Below are 20354 nucleotides of genomic sequence, written 5' to 3'. Positions count from 1 at the left end.
TCACTGCGCAGACTTTAGATACCAAGGTGCTAAATGGTGGAACTCAATGCCAATGGCAATCAAGGATCAGCCTGATTACTTGGTTTTTCCATAAAAGACTGAAACCTTTCCACTTTGAGAGGTTCCTACCCATTGATGGAGTATGTTAGATTATAACTGGCCATCAATGGTTTATTATTTACTTCTCATTTGTATCTATCTTGTGCTACTCTGCTCTTATTGATATTTTCTTTATGGTATTGTAAACCTTGCCTGTTGTTTTATTTATTGTAAGCTACATTGAACTTGAGTATGTTCAGGATAATGTGGGGTATAAAAGTCAACATAAATAAATAAATACAAGTATAGAAAGGAGATGGTTTGGGTACAGCTATCTCCAGTCACCTTCAGCTTAATATACATACAAATCAGCTGGCCAAAGGGGAAGTGTTTTGGTTACACTACATTAAGTTCAGCAGTGCTGAAAGCCTCAACAAAGCTGAGATCAGATACAAAACAAGGGGCCAGAAAGCTAAAGAGACCGTTAACCCTTCTTCTTCCAAATCATATTTAGCTCTCCCTTTTTGGGCCAGTAGCAGATTCTATTAATCTCATCCGCAGCTAGAGCAACCAAACAAAAATGTACTGTTCTCTCTGTTTTACTAGCTTCAATATCTGCTTCTTTGCCAAAGCTGTCAGGTTTTATCTGGGACACTGGTGTTTAGTGTAAATATTGCACATCGCATTTTGTTGTGTGTGCTGTATTTATGGTACACTGTGCTGCCTCAGCATTTCCAAGAAACTATCCATCACATATTGAACTGAAATTAGTGAAAAGAAAGCCAATAAAATCGGAATAACAGATGTCTTAATAAAACCAATGAATGCTTCATTATACAAGATTTTGGAATCATTAAAGATCTTTTTGCAGGCACATCCCTGGAGTTGCAGCATTTGAGTGGTAAATTCACTTTTAAAGAGGGGTGATAAGGTTTTGGGCTAGATTCTGTAAACAGAGCCCAAAATTAGGCAGCAAAAAGAATACTATGTATGGTGGCTTAATTTGCACATGGAAATCGAAGCGTATTCTATAACAATGCGCATAACTTAATTGGTTAACTAGCTAATCCGTGCTGTGAATTGGATGTTAACAAGCATTAGTTGAGCTGTTGACATAATTAAGATTTACACGCACAACTTGCTAAGCGTATTCTGTAACATGGTGCATGTAAATTCTAAGACGCATAGTTGAAGAGGGGGTGTGGCCATGGGAGGGGCATAGGTGTTTCTAAAATCTATACACGTTGTTATAGAATACACCCGCTCTGTGCCTAATCTAGGCATTGGGATTTACACCAAGTAAAACATGACATAAATGGCTGTGATTATATTTGGTTGCGTGGAGAGGCGCTTGGCGTATTTTATATACCATGCAGAAATTTAAGCCGATTCTATAAAATTTTGGTGTACTTTAGAGAATACACCTAAGTGTAATTTTTTCCACATGGAATTTTCAAGCACCATATATAGAAGCTAGCCCTTTGCACCTAACTTACATAAGTATTGCCATACTGGGACAGACCAAAAGGTCCATCAAGCCCAGCATCCAGTTTCTAACAGTGGCCAATCCAGGTTACAAATACCTGGCAAGATCCACCAAAAAGTACAATACATTTTATGCTGCTTATCCTAGAAATAAGCAGTGGATTTTCCCCAAGTCCATTTTAATAATGGTCTATGGACGTTTCCTTAAGAAAGCCATCCAAACCTTTTCTAGACCCCGCTAAGCTAACTGCTTTTACTACATTCTCTGGCAATGAATTCCAAGGTTTAATTACACATTGCGTGAAGAAATGTTTTCTAAGATTCGTTTTAAATTTACTACTTGTAGCTTCATTCAATGCGTGCCCCCTAGTCCTAGTATTTTTGGAAAGAGTATACAAGCAATTCACATCTACCTGTTCCATTCAGCCATCTTTTCTCCAATCTGAAGAGCCCTAGCCGCTTTAGCGAAAGCACTACTACTACTACTGCTTATTATTTCTATAGCGCTACTAGACGTACACAGCGCTGTACACTTGAACATGAACAGACAGTCCCTGCTCACAGAGCTTACAATCTAATTAGGACAGACAAACAGGACAAATAAGAGATAAGGGAATTACTAAGGTGGGGATGATAAAATAAGGGTACTGAACAAGTGAGTAAGGATTAGGAGTTAAAAGCAGCATCAAAAGGTGGGCTTTTAGCCTAGATTTGAAGAGATGGAGCTTGAGGTACTGGCTCAGGAAGTCTGTTCCAAGCATATGGTGCAGCAAGATAAAAGGAATGGAGGCTGGAGTTAGCAGTGGAGGAGAAGGGTGCAGATAAGAGAGATTTACCCAGTGAACGGAGTTCCAGGGGAGGAGTGTAGGGAGAGATGAGAGTGGAGAGGCACTGAAGAGCTGCAGAGTGAATGCACTTATAAGTCAATAAGAGGAGTTTGAATTGTATGCGGAAATGGATAGGGAGCCAGTGAAGTGACTTGAGGAGAGGACTAATATGAGCATAGCGACACTGGCAAAATATAAGTTGTGCAGCAGAAGTTTGAACAGATTGAAGAGGAGAGAGATGGCTAAGTGGGACACCTGTGAGCAGCAAGTTGCAATAGTCTAAGCAAGAGGTGAGGAGAGTGTGGATAAGAGTTCTGGTAGTGTGCTCAGAAAGGAAAGGGTGAATATTGGTGATATTGTAGAGAAAGAAACGACAGGTTTTAGCACTCTGCTGAATATGTGCAGAGAAGGAGAGAGAGGAGTCGAAGATGACCCCAAGGTTACGAGCTGATGAGACAAGGAGGATGAGAATGTTATCCACAGAAATAGAGAATGGGGGAAGAGGAGAAGTTGGTTTAGTGGCTTGTGTAAGGCTTGTATAAATGCGCCCGCCCAATTGATTGCAGTTAGGTGTGTAAATGCAGGTATTCTATAACACCGTGCCTAATTTCTGGGAACGCCATGACCTCCTCATGCCCCTCCCATGGCCACACCTTCTTTGCAGTTGCACCCTATGAAATTTAGGCGGGCATGTTATAGGATAGGGTGTGGGGCAGATCTGTGCGTAACTCCTAGTTATTGCCAATTAAGTGTTTGTTAATGCCAATAGTTGATTGTTAATACCTAATTACCTAGTTGACGTGCAGATCTGTGATTTACACCCAGAACTGCACACCGAACTTTGAGCAACCTATACAGAGGCGGATACTGTGTGATTTGGGAGAGGGAGCTTAATAGCTACCAAATTTTGCATCTTGATGCACACCAACTTAATCCAACTATGTTGTTTGTTTCATTTTCACTTGTTGTTGTTGTTGGTTTAACAAATAACTCTTTCTACTGCTATTTATATTTCCCCACTTTCCTGTATTCCCCAATTCCCAGGTGTTATACTTGGGCAACAGAGGTATCCTCAAAGGTTTGAGGACTGGAGAGATGCCTGTGAATCGAATTATCAGTACCACTCATCGGCCTGTTGGACAGGTGTAGACAACTTCAGTGTCCTGAGCCACACCACCCAGCATTGAGCTCTAAGGGCTCTTCTATCTTCCCTTTTGTTCACAAAGGGCCCCTTTCACTAAGCGGCAGTAAGCCCAATGCGGGCTTACTGCTCGCTAAACAGGAAGTACCGCCGGGCTACCGCAGCAGCCCAGCAGTACTTCTCACCCCTAGCGTGCCGTCATATCCAGAGTACACCTGACGGTAATTGGGCAGTGCCAAGCCGGAGCCCTTACCACCACCTCAGTGGGTGGCGGTAAGGGCTCCCCCTGGAAATGGCCATGCAGGAAACAGTGACTTCCCTTTTACCCGCTGCAGTACAAGGGGGCCTCGGCACATGTGAAAAATATGCGACAATATCAGCACAGGCCCTCTTTTGCCGCAGCTTGGTAAAAGGGGCCCAAAGAGAACTGGTTGATCAATGGCAATTGTATAACATGTATATCATGTTTAATATAAGGCACATCTAGTAGAAATGATGTGCACAAGCCTAATGAGGGAGGGAAGGCAACTGTTAACCAGGGGATTTTGGAGAAGGTGCCTCTCCAGTTCTGGTACTGACAAGTCCTCTGTAGATCATTTGCAAGTGGTGGGGGAAGCAAGATTGCTGAGAGTTTAAGAGGAATAAAAACAAACCAAAAAAATAACCAGTCTAGAGTACTACCAAACTGATACCGGGTCTGTCTAGCAAACCCTAAGATGGACACTTAAGGATGTAAATAAATGTATACAAAATGGAGGAAAAGAGGAAGAGTTATGATAAAGATAATAAAATACCTCGCTTCTAATGTCTTAGAGGCAAATATTTTTCTGTGGTCAGCGAGTTTAAGATCAAGAAGCCTTTATACAGAAACAGAAAATTATGGCAGATGAAACACTATGGTGCTCATATTCAAAGCAGAGGGACGTCTTAAAATGCTTTTAAAAACATCTATCTGCTAAAATCATCCAAAGTCAGAATCTGAATGTTTCATACTGCAGCTCATCCAAATAGCAAGGGGGCATGTTTTGGGTAGGACTAGAGAGGTCCCAAACCAGAAGCTCTGGATGTTTCACTTTGGAAAATAGCTATTGTCCATCTCACAACCATAATTGAACAGGAAATCTAGATATTTCTCCTATTTGATTATGGCTGTGAGATGGCCTTTTTCTTTTGGACGTTAAGAGCAGGACTTTTTTTTTTTTAAGTTTAGACATTTTTTTGAAAATGCCCCCTCCACATGGTCTCAGTTTGCTCATCCATACCAAATAGAAATCTGTACAATTCCTTCCTCTCCCTCAGCGATCCTCTTTGCTTTGTGCCATGCTTTATTGAATTCAAATACAATCCTCATCTCCATTTGGAGGCCGTTCCATATATCCGGCACTCTTTCCATAAAGAAATATTTCCTTTGATAACTCCTGGGTCTATGAATAAGGTAGGCTCAGACTTGGGATTAATGTAAGAAGTGCTTCTTAACTGAAACAACCGTGTATGCATGGAACAATTTTCCAGCAGAGATGGTAAAGGTAAAAACAGTATCCAGATTCAAACAAGTGAGGATCCCAATTGCATAGAAGCAAAGGAGTCTACATATAGGACTACAAGACTACAATGAATAGGAGAAATAGGTAACAAACAAATCTTGTACACCTTATCATATGACATTCCCTCTGTTTTTGTTTCGCCATGAGTGTTTCCTAGCAATAACACACTCCTTCCTTTCCCTTTCGAGCTTTCCAAACCAACATTTTAACGATATGCTTTGATGGCCCATGCATATCTCCTACCCACCCCCATCCTCCCACCCTGTCAGACTGTCATAGTAATGCTTGAATGTTTTCACTTATATACACTGTCAGCTAGCACATTTGCTTATTTCCGATCTGAGGAAGAAGGGCGACCTTCGAAAGCTAATCAAGAAATGTATTAAGTTATGTCCAATAAAAAAGGTATCATCTTATTTTCTTTTCCATGTTTTATTTTGTTTGATTTCTATTGATAACCTTAAGAGTGGACTAACACGGCTACCACACTCCTCTACAAACCAACATAGTAACTGGATGAGGGCAGGAGCATATCTGGGAGAGGACAGTAATGACAGTCTCAGACTGCAAATTCATTCTCAAAGTGAAAAGACTCCTAAGGACATAAGTGTAGCTATACTGGGGCAGACCAAAGGTCCGTCAAGCCCAGTATCCTGTTTCCAACAGTGGCCAGTCCAGGCACAAATAGTTGGCAAGATCCTAAAAGAGTAAAACAGATTTTATGCTGTTTATTCTAGAAATAAGCAGTGAATTTTTCCATCTTAATAACAGCTTATGGACCTTTCATTTAGGAAATTATTCATACCTTTTTTAAACTCTGCTAAACTAACTGCTTTTACCACATTCTCTGGTAATGAATTCCAGAGTTTAATTACACGTGTGAAGAAATATTTTCTCCAACTTGTTTTAAATTTATGACTTAGTAGCTTCATTGGGTGCTCCCTAGTCCTTGTATTTTTTTGGAAAAAGTAAACAAGCAATTCACATCTACCCAAATCCACCCAGTACTTTATAGGCCTCAATCATATCTCCCCCCAGTCATCTCTTCTCCAAATTGAAGAGCCCTTGCCTCTTTAGCCTTTACGCACAGGGAAGTCGTCCCATCCCCTTTATCATTTTCATTGCCCTTCTCTGTACCTTTTCTAATTATGCTATGGTTCTTATTTTCAAAGCACATAGACTTACAAAGTTACATAGGAACCTATGGAACTTAGCCTCCCAAAGTGCTTTGAAAATATGCCTCTATATCATTTTTGAGATGTAATAGCTGTAGATATGGGACATGCTGGACATGAACCCAAACGACAGAACTACGAGGGTAGCCTGACAGTTATGAGTAAAGCTAGGCCTCACAGTACAGGAAAGTCACTTTGAAGCTAGTTAACAAGGGTGACACAGAATCTCATGTCCTTTTCTGCTTATGAAAGAGCAAAATGAGCGGACATGGAGAAATAATAGAAATATGCTTTGCAGGAGAATATGGTTTATAACTTTGCTAATCAAAGGGGAAACTTCTGTTAACCTCTGTTAACCATGGAAGCAGGTGGGTGGAGAAACAGAAATATGGTTACTGGGAAGATGATTTCGCAAACCAGAATGACTTTGCTGATGCTAAGTAAAAATGCTATAATATGATGAATCTGTAACCCCAATGAAATATGCTATGACATGATGATTTTGCATTTCCAATGATAAGTATATGGGACATGGAGTTATAAAAGTTAGAGCCATGGACCAAAGTAGCCAGAGAACTAATGTCAATGGTCACGCTTGTGTCCCGGTTAGTCTCTCATATGAGAATTGATTGTATTACTCAGCTTATCTGATTATATCCTGAATCCTTGCTTGGTAAGTGAAATAAATAATTATTCTCATATGTCTGTAGCCTTCTGAATCTTTTTGTCTCCTTACTTAGTGGGTGATAAGTACATTATTGTCTGGAGTGGTGAACACTCTAGGCGATGGGTTATTAATAGTTTATTACCTGGGGAGGGCAAAAAGATACTACATGACCAGAGCTGAACATAGTATTCAAGGTTCAGTCACACCATGGAGCAATACAAAGGCATTATAATATTCTCAGTTTTGTTTTCCATTCCTTTGCTAATAATTCCTAACATTGTATTTGATTTCTTAGCCACAGCTGCACACTGAGCAGATGGTTTCAACATATCGTCAACGATGACACCTAGGTCTTTTTCTGGGTGGTGATTCTAGTGTGCAACATTGCATCACATAGCTATAGTTTCCTTTTGCCTCGGAACCCACTGATCAGGACCCCCTGCCCCATCCCCCACAGGGGCTACCTTTCATAGCATTGGTAGTCCAGTGGGGGGCCCAAGGGTCTTTTGGGGGGTCATCCATGGGTCCGGGGAGGTCCAAGGGGTCTTTGACCTATTTAGAGCTACTCCCAAAATGATGTGACTACCTCTAGGGGTCAGATTTACATATAAGGAAGGTTTATATTCAATTATTCCTGCCCCCCCCCCCTTTGGCAAAATCTCTAAGAAAGAGCTTTGAATTTGTTATTGTTCTTTCCCTCTCCTCTCCCCCTCCCCACAATGACCAACATTTCTCTCTGTGTCATATCCCTCCCTCTGCGCTGACCAGCATTTCTCTCCACCTCCACTCTCCCTCCCCTCACAGTGACTGGCATTTCTCTTCTTACCAGTATCTCCTTCTTGCCAGCTGCCGCTGACATTGAAGTTATTGTGCTGAGCCAGAGTGGGGCCTTGGGCATCTGCGCATGTTCAAGGCCGCAGCATAAAAATGATCTCAGCTAGAGTAGGAGTACATTAAGCCTGATATTCTTTGAGCCAGCAATTGGGTAATTTATCCAGGTAAAGTTATCCAAATAGATTGAACTTATCTGGATAAATTTACGTTTCTCCAGAAAACTGTAAGACAGCCTTTTTCCTGACCAAACTTATCCACCTAGCACAATCCTGCAACCGGACAAAACCATCTGGATAAGGAGGTTATCTAAACCCCATAAATGCCCATTACACTGCCTCTTTATAAATGGGTATCATTTGTGTGAGCAACAATTTTCCTGAACAAAATTTACCCATTCATGAACACGGGGGGTGTAATTTTAACAGGTTGATTTATTTTACTAATTTCCAAGGTTAACTAGACACATGTTTTCAATATGGACTTCATTCTTTTCTCACATGGTGCACTGGAGAGGTTACTAACAGGGTTAGATGTAGATACAGTGAAAAATCCTTAGAGTCCTCTGAGGAATGGCCTTAGGTTCCAGATGGGTGTCAGGATATTCTGAATAAAGACTGACTGCTGCAGTGAAAGTTAGCTACCACCCTCTGTACTGTCCGTTTTTCTTTCTGATTAAGAGCAAGAGATGTGCATGAGCCGCTTGAGATTATATCCCTAACCTACATCAAATGATTTCACTCAAAGAATGCAAACCTGCCACACACCCTGAGAGAGAACTCTGAAGTTAACACTTCAGCACTGAATCATATCAAATCACATAAGCTAAGGTTTATACTGTATTAACTAGCAATAACTAATGCTGACACTCTATCCCAGGTTCTCCAAACCTTCACTAGCTGTACTAACAGTCTGAATGTCACACTACAGTGTATTCCTAGTAATAAGCCTAAACCAACTTTTAAGAAAACCAACAAATTTAGAAGGTCAAACAATGGCTATAACACAAGGGAGGGGTTCCAAAAATGATAAGATGAAAGTGTAAAAATTGACTCTCACCTCAGGTTAATAAGGTGCCTGGGAAGTTCCTCACTGCAGGTATATATCTATACCAGGAATATTAAGGTTGCTCTGCTCTCATACTCTGTTCCCACTTCAGCAATTATTAACATCTCACCCACACTTCCTCCTCCCCTTGCTCAAATCCTGTATCATTTTTCCTCTCTCTGATTCTGGTCCCGCCCTTCTGACTCTGTCCATCCCCCACCTTTCTTCCTTCCTCCCCCTCCCCTCCCTCTGTACATGTCTGTTTCCACCTTTCCTTTGACCTGCATAAGCAAGGTGACAGGTCGGGATTCAGTTTTGCTTCCTTTCTCCAGAGCAGCTAGAACTTGCTCTCTCTGCCACTACCTGGTTCTACTCCTCACCCAGCCACCAGTCTGAGCTAATGTGTGCTCCCCTGGTAATGAGTCATTCTCATCTGCGTTTTAATACTGGTGCTAAGGAAGGTGGCAGATGCATTTCACATAATAATTCAGCAGGCTTTGAGTAAAGCAGGATGAAATCAAGCAGACCTCAGACTCTAAATAACTTAGAATCACTAGCTCTGAATATTGACAAGTACATTTTGTAAGATTTTTAAAGACACTCTTCTACTATGAAACTTTCAGTATCTGATGAGTCTGCTGGAAATCCCTCACACGAGGATTCATTAGATTCTGTACCTGCCTAAATCCTGCTCTATATACTTTTTATCAGCAAGACTGGAAAAAGGCTTAGGCAAACTAGGCAATGCCTAGGGTCCAACATGTAAGGAGGCCCAATCCGATCTGCTCAGGATTCAGGTTGCTATAATTGCCAACTGTCTGGAAGGGGTAGGAATGGGGGAAATGGTGAGGGGTCTGTTGCTGCAGGTTGAGAAAAAGAGCTGGCAGCAAACACAAGAACTTTACATTATGGTTTGCAGAGCTGATGATGGGGGTGGGGCACTGGCTGGTTGAGTTTATGAACAGCACACAGCAGTGTAGCACCAGAAGAGAGTGTGTGTCTGTCTATCTGTCTGAAAAGTGACAGAATATGTGTATGTGTGTGTATATATGTCTGAAGAAATAAGTATGCATTTATGTGTCCACAAAGTGAGAGTGAATGTTTGTGTGTATGTTTCTTAACCTCTGGTGGGGACAGGTAGGACCTGAAGTGGTGAACTGGATTAGGAACTGGTTGACGGACAGAAACCAGAGGGTGGTGGTGGTGAATAGAATTCGCTCAGAGGAGGGGAAGGTGAGTAGTGGAGTGCCTCAGGGATCGGTGCTGGGACCGATTCTGTTCAATATATTTGTGAGTGACATTGCCGAAGGGTTAGAAGGTAAAGTTTGCCTTTTTGCAGACGATACTAAGATTTGTAACAGAGTGGACACCGGGGAGAGAGTGGAAAACATGAAAAAGGATCTGCGGAAACTAGAAGAATGGTCTAAGGTTTGGCAATTAAAATTCAATGCGAAGAAATGCAAAATGATGCACTTAGGGAGTAGAAATAAACGGGAGAAGTATGTGTTAGGCAGGGAGAGTCTGATAGTTATGGATGGGGAGAGGGATCTTGGGGTGATAGTATCTGAGGATCTGAAGGGGACGAAACAGTGTGACAAGGCGGTGGGCGTAGCCAAAAGTTTGCTAGGCTGTATAGAGAGAGGTGTGACCAGCAGAAGAAAAGAGGTGTTGATGCCCCTGTATAAGTCGTTGGTGAGGCCCCACCTGGAGTATTGTGTTCAGTTCTGGAGGCCGTACCTTGCTAAGGATGTAAAAAAAATGGAAGCGGTGCAAAGAAAAGCTACGAGAATGGTATGGGATTTGCGTTAAAAGACGTATGAGGAGAGACTTGTGGACCTGAACATGTATACCCTGGAGGAAAGGAGAAACAGGGGTGATATGATACAGACGTTCAAATATTTGAAAGGTATTAATCCGCAAATGAACCTTTTCCGGAGATGGGAGGACAGGAAGTATTTTTTCACGGAGAGAGTGGTAGATACTTGGAATGCCCTCCCGCGGGAGGTAGTGGAGATGAAAACGGTAGCGGAATTCAAGCATGCGTGGGATAAACATAAAGGAATCCTATGCAGAAGGAATGGATCCTCAGAAGCTTAGCCGAGATTGGGAGGCGGGGCTGGTGTTTGGGTGGTGGGGCTAGTTCTGGGCAAGACTTCTACGGTCTGTGTCCTGAAAATGGGGCTAGTTCTGGGCAGGACTTCTACGGTCTGTGTCCTGAAAATGGCAGATACAAATCAAGGTAAGGTATACACAAGAAGTAGCACATATGAGTTTATCTTGTTGGGCAGACTAGATGGACCGTGCAGGTCTTTTTCTGCCGTCATCTACTATGTTACTATGACAGTCTCATATAAATGGAATTTCCCTTTGAAAAATTGGGCTGGAACAAATGTTAAGTTAAGGGAAGTTTTCCGCCTGGAGAATTTACTACTACTAATTATCATTTCTATAGCTCTACTAGACGTACGCAGATATTAAGTTACTGGGCAAACTCCTTTGAAAATCGGCCTAATACTGCCTCCAGTCTTCGGTACATCTGAAAGGACTGTCTCTGATGTCCTTTCAGATGTACTGAAGAAAGCTAAAAATTAAGTTTCTTTTGCTTTTTCCTTTTGTGAAGCTTTTTTCACATGTAAAACTTTGTACATTTATACTTGGGCAGCCCACCCTCAGCATCTCTGGTTGTTTCAAAAGCAATGGAGAGAGATCACTTGCCCAACTTCCCTATTTTTCAGTCCGCTGCTCCAGAGCTGCCAAATTTTCCAGTTCCAGGAGAGAGAATTTTCAACCAGTCCTGTTTTTCAACTCATATCCCAATTCAATGTGTTATTTGTAGTCCCTGACTCTGCTCATTAATATTAGCGCTACAGGTCCCAAAATACACCAGGATAGAGCTGTCAGAAATCCGGGACTGCTCTAATCATTAAACCATTCCATTCAATGCATGTGCTTGCCTAGTTCCCATGGTCACTGACAAACTGTTATTGCCACCATGCCCATAGCTAGGCTCTGCACTTTTCCCTGCTACTTCTGGGGCGGTAAAATATGGGGGAAATACCATGAATGAAAATATAGGGGTGGTAGAGAAGGGGTGAGGAAACAGGGAAAGTAAATATGACTGAGGAGGTGACAGAAGAAAGTACATGGAGGTGCATAGTACGAAGAACCGCAAATGCATGTTTACCTAGGACCCAATATAATGTAACATAACATAGTAGCATAGTAAAAGATGGCAGGTAAAGACCTATACGGTCCATCCAGTCTGCCCAACAGGATAAACTCATTTTACATGGTATGCGTTTATCCTGTTGGGTAGACTGGATGGACCATACAGAGTTTGATTTGTCCTTGCCATTCTCAGGGCACAGACCGTAGAAGTCTGCCCAGCACTCTTCTTGTACTAAAAGTTCTGAAGCTAACGTGGAAGCTCGGGAGCAGGATGTGCCTGCTACTTCTATTTTCCTTCCTGTTGGTCTCTTGCTCCCTCCAGCCTATACTGCCTTTTCTCTCTCTCTCTCTCTCTCTCTCTCTCTCTCTCTTTTTTTTAATCTTTCTTCATCTTGACTCTAGTGCTCCTGCTGGTCTTTGCTCTTTGGTCTCTACCACTATTTCCACACCTACCCTTTCTAAGTATTAAAGAGTAAGCTCTATTGAGAAGGAACTATGTCTCTTATGTGTGTCTGTATAGCACACTGTATGCCTGGTACTGTGACAGAAATGATGTAGTAGTAGTAGTAGTAGCCTTCCTGTCTGCTATCTATGGGTTCTCTTTCTCTGTTCTATGCCGTCTCTCTGTCTGTGATGTCAGATAGCATGTGGAATTTTTAAAACTCACTTTTCTGTGCCACAGATACCGAAACAATATTGCCTCTCTCTCTCTCTCTCTCTCTCTCTCTCTCTCTCTCTCTCTCTCACAGTCCCACCTTGACCTTTTGAAGATTTCTTTATTGTTTAGATGTTTTGTACTTCAGCAAGGTAAATTTCTAATGACCAATTTAGTTTTCTGACAAGCTGCTAACAGCAGCCATGGGATTTGAAAGAAACAAGGTAGTGTTTGGCTTGTTTCACTACTTATCAAAAAAATTTCAACCTGATTGGTGAAGTGACTCATTCTTCTTCCTTGTCCCCCTCAAAAACCAGATCCTCTGTGACTTATCCCTGGATCGCAATCTTGCTGAAAACAAAAAGCATGAATTTTATTTATTTTTTGCATTTGTATCCCACATTTCCCCACCTATTTGCAGGCTCAATGTACCTTACATAGTACCGTGATGGCGATCGCCAATTCCGGTATGACAGATACAGAGTGGTAGTGTGTTAAAGTTCATGAGCGAGAACACATTAGGTAATCAAGGAGGAAGAGTTAGGTTTTGTCCAGTTCTAGTATTAGTTTCATTGTGTTGCAGGGTTCAGGCTTTTAAGTTGGATCATTAGGTTATGCCTTCTTGAACAGGTTGGCTTTTAATGATTTCCGGAAGTTTGTTAGGTCATGCAGTGTTTTCAAGACATTTGGTAATGCGTTCCGTAGTTGTGCGCTTATGTAGGAGAAGGTAGATGCGTAGGTTGATTTATATTTCACACCTTTGCAGCTTGGATAATGGAGATTTAGGTATGTGCGTGCTGATCTTTTCGTGTTTCTAGTTGGTAAGTCTATGAGGTCTGCCATGTATACTGGGGCCTTGCCGTGAATAATTTTATGAACCAGGGTGCAGATTTTGAACGCAATTCGTTCTTTGATTGGGAGCCAATGCAGTTTTTCTCATTTCTGCCATGCATAACATAGTAACATAGTAGATGATGGCAGAAAAAGACCTGCATGGTCCATCCAGTCTGCCCAACAAGATAAACTCATATGTATTATTTTTTGTATATACCCTACCTTGATTTGTACCTGTCCTCTTCAGGGCATAGACCGTATAAGTCTGCCCAGCACTATCCCCGCCTTCCAACCACCAGCCACGCCTCCCACCACCAGCTCTGGTACAGACCGTATAAGTCTGCCCAGCACTATCCCCGCCTCCCACCACCGGCTCTGCCCCTGAGGATCCATTCCTTCTGAACAGGATTCCTTTATTTTTATCCCACGTATGTTTGAATTCCGTTACCGTTTTCATTTCCACCACCTCCTGCGGGAGGGCATTCCAAGCATTCACCACTCTCTCCGTGAAGAAATACTTCCTGACATTTTTCTTGAGTCTGCCCCCCTTCCATCTCATTTCATGTCCTCTCATTCTACCGCCTTCCCCTCTCCGGAAAAGGTTCGTTTGCAGATTAATACCTTTCAAATATGTGAACATCTGTATCATATCACCCGTTTCTCCTTTCCTCCTATAAGCCCAATAAGAAAGGAACCAACTGCAAGATCCAGAAAAAAAAGAACAAAATTAAAAGTTTACAATACTCCTAAAAGGAGAAATGTACCCTTACCTGAAAATTTGCTGTCCAGACCAATGGGTTATGTTCCCCTTTCAGAAGATGGGAGAAGAGACTCGAAGATTCTTACCATAATTGGTTTAATAGATGCTACAACCAGGAACATTCGTAGTATGCTAAAGACAAAGCAAAAACTAACTAAAGGAACTCATTATCAACCAGGGTACTCTCTGCAGACCCCAGAACACTAAAGGAAAACTATGTAAATGAACAGGAAAAAAATACCAAAGCTAAGAACTACCAGGACTCTCTGTCTTCCCAAATGGGTCCTGGACTGGTCTAACAGGACTCAAGAAAAGGAAATGATCAGATAAGGGTAAATGTATTCTTCATTAACATCCTGCTATACCAGTCCAGCCTGAGGGGATGTACCAAAGCTTTATCACAATGGGTGGGAGGAAGACCAGGGACCCTGTAACAGATCTGCTAAAGGCAGCATCTCCTCTGGCCTGCCTGAACATTTATCTTGTAATGTTTCATAGAAGAAAGCAGCCAGGACCAAGTGGACATTCTGCAAATATCCTCAGGGAAGACTGCTCAAGCTTCCACCCAGGAAAGTCACCTGAGTTCCAACTGAGCAAGCTCAGAGACCCGCTGAAATCACTTTCCAACTTGAGAGGCAAGCTGTTCCTATGGCCTCCTTAATCCAGCAGGCAACGAATAGATTTTGAGGACGCTTTGGCTTTGTGCAGTCCACGAAACAATATGAATAGCCTCTTGTGGAAGGTGATAGATTCAGCCCATGAATTTAGTGACCAAAAAAAGTCCATCAAGGAACTCTCATTGCACTAATACCATCTGGGAGAGGACACAATGAAACAAGAAAGCGTTAGGTGGTTTGTGAAGACTTTCAAAAAAATGGAACCCCACCTGTAGACTCCTCCAGGGCAGGCACAGAAATGTGGAGGGCCGAAAAGACCTATTGAATTAAGGAAGCAAGTTCTTCCCTATGAAAAAGTACCACCACGCAGGAGGAGTCATCCTCCTCCAGGATCAGCTCCAGTCCAGCTAGGGAAGCATCCCCCAGGAGGGAACCACTGTCCTCTATGGAGGACAGAGGTAGGACTAGCTTCCTTACATGGCCAGAGCTCCCAATGAGCAGCCTCACCTCATTTGCTAACCCAGGCCAGGATTCCAAATAAAGCTGGGCCCGCTCCTCCAAAATCCTTGGCCTTCAGAGGGAACCCTTGCAGGGTCTGGAGCAAATCTTCAACTCCTCTAGAGCTCTTCTAAAACAAAATGCAATAAAGGTATATGAACCAAAAATGCCCTCATCTGTTGCATTTTACAATTAGTTTTAAAATGAAAACACATCCCAAGTTCCTAGGTATTTTAGACGTGCTCATAATTTCAGTGTCTGAGGTTGTTAGGAATCACATCATGAGTTTAAGTTTTGCCCACCGCCAGCTACATATTAACATGGGGCCCAATATTAAGCTGACGGTAATCAGCATTTTGCTGAGCATTGCCAGAATTATTACCAGCACGGAATTTTCAGGTATATGAAGCTGGGGAAAACACAACCAGTTAAATGCAATATTCAGCTATGGTGACCTGCATAAAGATAGAACCAACTTTTTAATGCGTTGCTATTTATGCAGTTACCTTGGAGGGGCATAATCGAACAGCGCCGGCCAAATTGATGGCCGGCCATCTTCGGGGCCGGCGCCATAAGCAGGCGGAGCCAATCGTATTTTCGAAATACGCTTGGCGCCGGCCAAATTGCTCGCCGGGTTTACAAGAGGATCGCCGGCAGATCGCAGGGTGTATATGAGATGGCTGGCTTCAGTTTTCAACCATAATGGAAACCGGGCCCAGCCATCTCAAACCCGGCGAAATGCAAGGCATTTGGGTGTGGGAGGAGCCAGCATTTGTAGTGCACTGGCCCCCCTGACATGCCAGGACAGCAACCAGGCACCCTAGGGGGGTACTTAAAAAAATAAAAAAAAACCAAAAATAGTTTCCAGGTGCATAGCACCCTTACCTTGTGTGCTGAGCCCCCCAAATCCCCCCCAAAACCCACTCGCCACAACTCTACACCATTACCATAGCCCTAAGGGGTGAAGGGGGCACCTACATGTGGGTACAGTGGGTTTTGGGGTTTTTTGGAGGGCTCTACATGAACCATCACAAGTGTAACAGGTGGGGGGGGGGATGGGCCTGGGTCCACCTGCCTGAAGTACACTGTACCCACTAAAAACTACTCCAGGGACCTGCATACTGCTGTCAAGGAGCTGGGTATGACATTTCAGGCTGGCATACAGGCTGGCAAAAAAAAGTTTTAGTCCAGCCGGCGAATGCAGTTGAAGCCAGCCAAAATTGGCTTTCGATAATACCGATTTGGCTGGGATCAGGAGATTGCCGGCGATCTCCCGATTTGTGTCAGAAGATCGCCGGCGATCCCTTTCGAAAATAAGCCTGTTGGCCTGTTAAGTGCTGAATATTGGCACATAACCAGCCAAGTGCTAACTCTGGCCCCGGAGTGCCCCCAAAATATCCATTTTCAAGTTGGGCACTAACTAACATTTTCAACAGCAAGCAATTTAACAGGCCAGGTGCCATTTCTGGCTGATAATTGCTTTTTTTTTTTTTTTGTACCCTGTGCTTTCCCACTCATGGCAGGTTCAATGCAGCTTAGGTACTTATTTGTACCAGGGGCAATGGAGGGTTAAGTGACTTGCCCAGAGTCACAAGGAGCTGCCTGTGCCTGCAGTGGGAATCAATCTCAGTTCCCCAGGACCAAAGTCCACCACTCTAATCACTAGGCCACTCCTCCACCCCACGGAAGACCCATTATATTAAAATGAAATGGTGGGATCTTTATCTTAATTTTTAGCAGAGCTTTCCAGCAGGATTTGGAGGGTCACACAAGCTTATAAAGTCCACATAACATCTCTGCTTTGACAATAGTTCTTAACTGCTGGAAAATGTATTGCAACATCAAGAAACAGTGCATGTTATCAGCCAAAATGTTTTGTATTTTAGTTTAGGTATCTGTACTTGAAAGAGTTTATTGTATTTCATGCCTAAATGGCAAGAATTACTTGAAATATTGATTAGGTCTGTTTGTTTTTTTTTTCTCCTGATAATATCACCTCAGGAAATGGCTCAAGATTTGAAGGATAACAGTGAAGATTCCAAAGTGTCATGCTAAAACAAAATGGAGAAAAATGACTTTCAGTTGGCAAGAACGACACAGTCACACTTCCAGCTCTTTTCCACCAGACAGAATAAATTCAGGTACTGGACATCTAAACCAATGTTGATGAATCTTTGGTGCATCCATTTACTCTTGGCAAATAATCTCTTTCCTGTTAGATAGTAGATAGTGCTCCAGGTGTAATGATAAAATTCTCACCTGAATCAAATTATTAAGAAGCCCAAACAAATCTATATGGCAGGGATAAAGATGGTGGCTGTAGCTGCAGTAGTCTGCAAGGAAGCGGAGAGGAAGTTCCCTCAAAATTCAGAAGTGTGGAGGCATTTTGAATTTGTGCACTGTTGTACCTAAAGAGCTCGTAATTCCCTCCTGTCCTCTTGATATTTATCTTTTAATATGGAGTAGGCAGAGAAGAGGGTGCTGATTAGAAGAGGGGCAGTAGGGGGAACTTACTCTTGCAGGGAGGGAATAAATTCTTGCCAGGGCCGGCAGAAGAGAAACCCTTTCAATTCACATATTACTGCACCTGACACTATTCATTACTTCTATAAAATCATGGGTTTAATGCCCATTAATCTGTTGACCAGCTTAAAGCTGTATGTTTTTAGCAGGATGCCAATGGAAGAAGTCCAAAAGGTGCTTATTTTATTCTATAAAGACAATATAAGCACCAATGTGCTCCCAGAACCAACCTCAATAGCACGCCAATGTCCACACACAGATTGGCAGAAATGGCAAGTAGAAGTGATTCCCAGTTTCTCCTGCTCCATCAAGCCTTGAGTTCAAAATGCCACTAGTCAACCTCTAGCAGTAGTCCTGAGGTACTACCACTAAGGGTCAAGCTGCCAAATAAAGGATGCATGCCCTTGCCCTACTCTTGCTGCTGTAGAGTGAAGTCTTTCTGCAAATGTCTTAAAACTTGGATGAAAACCCCAATGTTCAAGTCAGAGTCAAAAATAGGAAGAATTGCTATTCACTGAAGTGGGAGAAGCAAGTCATATTTTTGCACCAGGGCACAGGATCACACACCTACTTAGCTGTTCTGGAGAGCGCTCTACATAGTGGAACCAATGGTTAGTTCAGTGGGCAGAGAAAAATGGGGAAAATGTTTCTGAATCTATGGTGGGAGATCATTTGGCATCTAGTGGCCACTGAATGAGGTGGTTCAATATTACAACACAGGAGGAGAGGGCTTATTCAAGCCTGAAGGTCCCAGACTTCAAAAGAACTAACTTTGCCAAGATGGGGAACTATCTCAAGGAAGAGTTAGTTGGATGGGAACAGTTAAAGGAAGTAGAACATCAGTGGGCAAAACTAAAAGGAGCTATTTTAGAAAAGACAAACCTTTATGTTAGAAAAGTACATAAAAGTAAGAGGAAAATAAGGCCGCTCTGATTCTCAAACCTAGTAGCTGAAAAGGTAAGGGAAAAAAGGTTAGCCTTTATAAGTTACAAGACAACTCAGAATGAGGAAGACAGGCAAAAATACCTTGAAAAGCTATGAGTAGTTGGAAAAGCTGTTAGGAAAGCAAACATGCAAATGGAAGAACAGATAGTTGATATGTTAAAATTGGGCAGCAAGACATTTTTTAGATATGTAAGTGATAGGAGGAAGCATTGTGAGGTTCAAGGGTAAGGGGAAGGAATATGTAGAAGCTGATTAGTATAAGGCTGAAGTGCTTAACAATTATTTCTATTCTGTGTTCACAGATAAAAGGCTGGGAATAGGACAAAAGAAAACAAATGCTAATGGGGATGGATGTTTGGTAGACCAGGACCGATTCTCAGAAGACTGTGTTCCTGAGGAGCTAGCTAAACTAACAATAGGCAAAGCGATGGAGCCTGATGGGATACATCCGAGGGGCACTCAAGGAACTTGGAGACATTCTAGTGGCTCCATTATTGGACCTCTTCAAACACTTCTTTAGAGTCTAAAGGGGTCCCGGAGGACTGGAGAAGGGTGGATGTGGTCCCTCTGCACAAGAGCGAAAGTAAGGAGGAGGTTGACCTCAGTGGTGAGCAAACTAATGGCAACGCTTCTGAAGCAGAGGATTGTGAGGGTTCTAGAATCGAATGGACTGCAGGACCCAAGGCAGCATATTTCACTACAGGCAGGTCTTGTGAGACAAATTTGATTGACTTATTTGACTGGGTGACCAAACAGGTGGATGTGAGAGGGAGGGCTCTACATGTGGTGTACTTAGATTTTAGCAAAGCCTTTGGCACGGCTCTGCACAGGCAACTCATAAATAAACTGAGGGCACTGTTCTCTTTAAGCAGAGCGCATGAGCAATTGCTCATGCATTTTAGGAGCATCTCTCACAGATTTTATATGGTTGCTCACAAAAAATGTTTTGTTTTGTTTTTCTGCTATATACAGAAATACATTGCTAATACTGGCCTGCGCAGAACTGTGTCAAAGGCTTTGCTAAAATCTAAATACACTACATCTAGCACCCCTTTCACATCCAACTGTTTGGTCACCCAGTCAAAGAGAAATCAATCAAATTTGTCTCACAAGACCTGTCTCTAGTGAAACATGCTGCCTCACTGCAAGTGGTCGATTGTGGGTTTCCCAAAATCTACAGTGAATTAAGTAAAAAAGCTGAGGCAAATTATCAAATATACTTTTTTGTGTAACCTATACAGTACAGTCTCGATTATCCGACCTTCACTAATCTGACCATCTGGTATAACCGACAGACCATCGAGTGGCGTCATTGCTTTGCCGTTAAGAAGCACACAGCTTTTCTTCCTGTTTTCCGGCTTCTTATGCTCAAGGAAGCCATGTTTGATCTGAGACTGTTCTTCTCTGCAAGGGAGCCATGCTTTGCAGCTGATACTCCATGCACCCCTCATTGCCTTTAAGACGTGCGTGGCTTCTCTTCTTTAAGTTTTAACCTGAGACCTTGCTCTTACAGCATGGCAGCAATTTTTGGACCTGGGACCCTGCTTTAGCAGCAAGGGAACCATTGAAGAAGTTTTAAGCTGAGACCTTGTTTTTAC

General features: G+C 42.6%; 1 protein-coding gene across 2 annotated transcripts in view; it reads right to left on the bottom strand.

Annotated features, from left to right (window-relative positions):
* WDR72 (WD repeat domain 72) overlaps positions 1-8846 on the bottom strand; it is a 377768-nt gene extending 368922 nt beyond the window's left edge. For both annotated transcript variants that reach the window (XM_030189229.1, XM_030189234.1), the window contains exon 1: positions 8769-8846. The gene's annotated coding sequence lies outside the window, so the exon portion shown is untranslated. The remainder of the gene's footprint in view (positions 1-8768) is intronic.
* Positions 8847-20354: the final 11508 nt, after the last annotated feature.

The sequence above is a fragment of the Microcaecilia unicolor genome, chromosome 1 (assembly GCF_901765095.1).
Source record: "Microcaecilia unicolor chromosome 1, aMicUni1.1, whole genome shotgun sequence".
Classification (NCBI taxonomy): Eukaryota; Metazoa; Chordata; class Amphibia; order Gymnophiona; family Siphonopidae; genus Microcaecilia; species Microcaecilia unicolor.
Note: the sequence above shows the minus strand (reverse complement) of the source record. Positions and strands in the feature narration are given on the sequence as shown.